Below are 6,000 nucleotides of genomic sequence, written 5' to 3' on the forward strand. Positions count from 1 at the left end.
GCTCACTTAGAATCTCTTTCATCCCTTTACCCTGAGGTAGTAATCTCCACCCACAATGTTAAGATGTGTTTCTTGGATGCAGCATGAAGGTGGATCTTGTTTTCTAATACTGCGACTATGTGTCTTTTTATTAGCAAATTGAGACCCTTAATTTGAGAGTTATCAATGAGAAGTGTCTATTGATTACTGTTGTTTTCTTGTTATGGTGTTTGCTTTCCCCCTTATCTGATTTATTGTTTTGCTATTATTTTATTGTTGTTGTTGTTTGTTTGTTTGTTTGTAATGTTCTGTTATTGTTTTTGTTTTTTCAAGACATCGTTTCTCTGTGCAATCCTGGTAGTCCTGGAACTCTTGCTGAAGACCAGGCTGGCTTTGAACTCAAACCTTTGGCTGCCTCTGCTTCCGGAGTGCTGGAATTAAATGTGTGTGCCACCACTGCCCGGCTCCTGTCCTGGGTTTATTCCTCATGTCTTCTTGAGTGGAGTTAATCTGTTCAGACTGAGGTTTTCTTTCTAGTGCCTTTTGTAGAGCTGGATTGACTAATAGAAATTGTTTCCATTTGGTTTTATCATTTTTTTCCTCTCCATCACTTGTGACTGATAGTTTTTCTGGGCATAGTAGACTGGGCTGGCATCTGTGGTATCTCAGAGTTTGTGGAATATCTAGCAGGCCCTTCTGGTTTTCAGAGTCTCCATTGAAAAGTCAGGTGTTATTTTAACAGGCCTGCCTTTATATGTGATTTGGTCTTTTCTCCTTGTAGCTTCTATTTTTAATATTTTTTCTTTGTACTGTACATTTAGTTTCTTGATTAATATGTGACGTGTGGACTTCCTTTTCTGGCTCAGGCTGTTTGGTGTTCTGTAAGCTTCATGTTCATTGGTAGGCATCTCCTTCTTTAGACTGGGGAAATTCATCTCCGATTTTGTTAAAAGTCTTTTCTGTGACTTTGTCCTGGGTTTCTTCTCCATCCTCCCTTCCTCTTGTTCACAGGCTTCCTCCTTTCATACTTCATGTGTGCTGTGCACCTGAGATTTCTTAGGTTTCTTATTCTCTTTGACTGAGCTATCCACCTCCTCTACTTTGCCGTCCCTGAACGCCTCTCTTCCGTGTCATCTGCTGGTGAGATTCACCTCTGACAATGTTTGGATTTACTTTTGTTTTTTGCATCCTAAGTTTATCACCTCCAGGTTTGTTTCTGTTTGGGTTCCTTTACTAATTCTAACCCTTTGCTACGTTCTCCTTTCGTGTCTTGAATTGTTCTTGTTTCTCATCATTTCGCTCAACGGTTTGTGCTTCCATGGTCTTCATTGAGGCGTTTCTTCAGATCCTCTTTAAGGCCCTTGAACAAACTCTTAATTGCTATCTGAAGCAATTGCTAACTTGCAATTCTCAGGGCCTGGTGCAATAGGGAATTTGGCTTCTGCAGGAGGCACAGTGTCTTGTCTGTTCGTGTTTGTGTTTTTACATCTAGATCTAGGCTTCTGGAGTTGTGACGCTTGGGTGTCTCTTGATGTAGATACCCGATCTTGTCTTTGCTGAGCAGGTGCTCTGTACTTTGTTGCTGTCACCCAGTCTGGATTCAGGGCAAGTGTGGTGGCCCTGGGGTCCTTGGTAGAAAGTGCTGCTGAGGGTCAGTGGGACACAAAGGAATGGCGATGGGCCAGGAGAAAGGCTGAGGGGGGCAGGGGGAAAGAGCTGGGAAGACTGGACTTCTCGGGGTACAGGTAGGGTGTGAGCAGGGGGCCTGCAGGCAGGCTGCTACAGAACTAAGACTAGTAGGTCTGCAGAGAGCACAATGGAAGACTCAAGATGAGAATAGTCTTCCTGCTTCCAGGCCCAGTGTGGCCACTGGGGGTCTTTGGTAGAAAGTGTTTCCAAGGATTGGTGGCTAACAAAGAAGGTAAGGCTGAGAGCAGCAGCCTTGGTGCAGGAATCGTACCAATTCTCTGACATATCCCTCAGAAGAGAGAACCAAGGAGCACTTCCCAGTTGTTTTTAGGAGGCCACACTGGACAAGACTTCAGAACAAAAGAAAGCTACAAGCCAGTATTTGTCATGAGTACAGGCATAAGAACCTTCAAAAGACCTCTGTATCCAACAATGTACAAAAAGAACACACCATAGCCCAATGGGATTTATCCTGGATGTGCAAGACTGGTTCAATACTTACAAATCAATTCATATAATCCATCACATTTATCAACCTAGGAAGAAAAATTACAAGATCATTTCAATAGATGAAAGATATTTTTTAAAAGATATTTTTTAGCCAGGCATGGTAGTGCACACCTTTCAGTCTTATTTATTTTAGTGATTTATTTATTTTTAATTTATGTACATTGGTGTTTTGGCTGCACGTACGTCTGTATGAGCCACATCTGTATGGATCTATTATCCTTTGTAGGGTTGGATTTGTGGGAAGATATTGTGTAAATTTGGTTTTATCATGTAATATCTTGGTTTCTCCATCTATGGTGATTGAGAGTTTTGCTGGGTATAGTAGCCTGGGCTGTCATTTGTGTTCTCTTAGGGTCTGTATGAGATCTGCCTGGGATCTTCTAGCTTTCATCATCTCTGGTGAGAAGTCTGGTGTAATTCTGTAGGTCTGCTGCCTTTATAAGTTACTTGCCTTTTTCCCTTACTGCTTTTAATATTCATTCTTTGTTTAGTGCATTTGGTGTTTTGATTATTATGTGCTGGGAGGACTTTCTGGTCTGGTCCAATCTGTTTGGAGTTCTGTAGGCTTCTTAGCTGTTCATGGGCATCTTTTTCTTTAGGTTAGGGAAGTTTTCTTATATCATTTTGTTGAAAACATTTACTGGCCCTTTACATTGGAAATCTTCACTCTCTACTATACCTATAATCCTTAGGTTTGGTCTTCTCATTGTGTCCTGGATTTCCTGGATGTTTCGGGTTACAGGCTTTATGCATTTTGCATTTTCTTTGACTGTTGAGTCAATGTTTCTATGGTTTCTTCAGCACCTGAGGTTCTTTCTTCTGTCTCTTGTATTCTGTTGTTGATGTTTGCACCTATGACTCCTGAATTCTTTCTAAGGTTTTCTATCTCCAGAGATGTCTCCCTTTGTGATTTCTTTATCGTTTCTACTTCCACTTTTAGGTCCTGGATGGTTTTGTTCAGTTCCTTCACTTGGTTGTTTGTGTTTTCCTGTAATTCTTTAAGGGATTTTTGTGTTTCCTCTTTAAGGGCGTTTACCTGTTGACCCATGTTCTCCTGTATTTCTTTAAGAGAGTTATTTAAGTCCTTCTTGAATCCATCTATCAGCATCATGAGATACGATTTTAAATCCAACTCTTGCTTTTCCAGTGTGTTGGGGTATCCAGGACTTGCTGTGATGGGATAACTGGGTTCTGATGTTGTCAAATAGGCTTGGTTTCTATTGGTAGGGTTCTTGTGCTTGCCTTTCGCCATCTGGTTATCTCTGGTGCTAGTTGGTCTTGCTGTCTCTGGCTGGGGCCTGTCCCTCCTGTGGGCCTATAAGTCTGTGTCCGTACTCCTGGGAGACCAACTCTCTTCTGGCAGGGTCTGTGCACAGAAGGCTGTGGAGCCACCTGGCTCCCTGGTGCAAATGGTGGTAGGAAGACTTCCATCCCAGCTGCTCCACTGATTGTATATACCCTGTGTCCTAACTTTAATTTTAAATGTAGCATTCTTTTAATAAACATGACAAGAAGAATTCCAAAGGGATCTCTTGGGTGCATTGTGGTCCTCAAATTTTTTTGGGTCTCCCCTTTTTGAGGGCTGGAATATAGGTTTTCATTTCTCTTTTATAACGTGCCTTGTCAGCCTTCCTATGTCTTCATGTTTCTGCTTTTCTTCAGCAGACACGGTTCCCACCTCTCAGACTTCTTAGAGAACTCTGAGGAGCTGACAGGGCACCTGGTTCTGCTTCTGTGCTTTTCCTGGCAAGTCTGCACAAAGACGCATATGAAGACATTTGTCTCTTGACTTAGGATCTCCTTCACCCAGGTTTTCCTCCATGAGGCACAGAGCTGCCCAGGGCCAGTCCAGCTCTTGCATGCTCCAGTGCTGCATCTATGGAGCTGCAACATCCTGCTGTGAACAGCTGTGAAAAAAAAATAACTTTCAAAAAATAAAAAGACAGTTTTTGTTAACTGAGACTGGAAAGAGACTTCCTTAACAAAGAAATCTACAAAAAAAAAATGTACTGATAACAACTTTCATAATGGGAACCTAAGGCTTTTTCACTAAGACTGAGAGCACAGTAGTGAGATTTGTTCTCCCCGGATTTCCTCAGCATCACGCTGGAACTCCTTGTGATGCCAAAAGAAAAGAAGAGAAAAAGAAAGGCACGTGGGTTGGGAACAAAATAAAAACAAAGCTGTGGGTTTTTTTTTTAATTTTTTTTTTTTTTTTTTTTTTTTTTTTTTGCAGATGATACAAATCATCTATGTAACAAATGTGAAACAATGAAAACAGAAACAGGAACAAGAAATTGTAGCAAGGTTGCAGAGTACAAGATTAATTACCAGAAAGTACATTACTCCCTTGTATGTACCTATGTGAAGTAGAGTTTGAAACAGAAAATACAGTATCATTTATATTAGCACTAAAAAAAGAACCCCTCCCCCAAAGGGAAATACCTGACATATATACACACAGCATCTGTTGGGAGGAAAATACAAAACTCTGATAAAAGAAATCAAAGAAAAATTAAGTAAATGAAGAGATAGTCCATGTAGTCAAGATGTCAGTTCTTTGGAGTCTGACCTACAGTGTCAGCTAAACGCTATAGAGGTTACTCTCTACTATTGTTATAAAACACCCTGACAAAGGCAAATTATGAAACAAAGCATTGATTTAGGCTTATGATCCCAGTGGGTAAAATTCTTGATGATGAAGCGAAGGCATGGTGGTGGGTGTCCAAACATGAAGAAGAGAGAGCTAGCTGAAACCAGAACAAGGCTTTCAGAACCTCCAAGTCCACTCCCAGTGACAAACTTCCTCAGTCAGACCACACCACACCCCCTAATCCTCCTTAAATAGCTACCAACTGAGGGCCATGTATTCAAACGTCCAAGACTCAATCAAAGATGTCTCAGTTAAACCACCACAAACACCAAACAGGATCCTAACTAGTTATTTTGTGACCATTTCAAAGTTTATGAGGAGAGGCAAAAGACCCAGAAAAGGTGACACAATATTGAAAGAGGTAATGGTGGTGATGAAGGTGGTGGAGAAAGTGGAGGAGGAGGTGGAGAAGGAAGAGGAGGAGGTGGAAGAGGAGGAGGTGGAAGAGGAGGAGGTGGAAGAGGAGGAGGAGGTGGAGGAAGGGATCTCATACTGAATTGCCCAATTTTAAAACAAACTATAAAGTTATAGCTGTCAAGGCAGTGTGATATTGATGAAAACATAGACAAATAGATAAATAGAAGAGAATAGAGAGCCTGGGAGTAAATGCATACATCAGTTCTTTAACCTGATGACACGGCAAATGCAATCCAATTGGAGATATTACTTTAATACAAGCGATCCTCCAAACAACCAGATATACACATGGAGTTAAACCTAGATGAAGATCTTATGAGCTCCACAGAAACCAATTCAAATGGATTACAAACCCGAGTTTCCAGTGTAAAGCTGTAATAGTCCAAAACCACAATGGCCTCAGCTGTCTTTCTGGTGTTGCTGTATAAAGTCCTCTGGCAAAGCATCTTAAGGGAAACACAGTTTCTTCTGTCTCACAATTCAAGGGTGCACTGTGGACAGCAGGAGTTTGCAGTCGCTGCTCACACCACACCCACAGTTAGCAGAGAGCAGTGACTGGGAGCTGTTCAGGTTCCTTCCGCCATCTCCACAGCCAGGATCCCAGCCAGAGAAGAGTGCCACCCACAGAGGGTGGGTTGGCTACCTCACCTTAACCCAGGTAATCCTCAGAGGCATCAGAAGCTCATCTCTTAGGCGATTCTGGATTCTGCAAGCTTGGCAATTATTACCAGCCAGCACAGTAACACAGCAGA

The sequence above is a fragment of the Apodemus sylvaticus genome, chromosome 4 (assembly GCF_947179515.1).
Source record: "Apodemus sylvaticus chromosome 4, mApoSyl1.1, whole genome shotgun sequence".
NCBI classification, from domain to species: Eukaryota; Metazoa; Chordata; class Mammalia; order Rodentia; family Muridae; genus Apodemus; species Apodemus sylvaticus.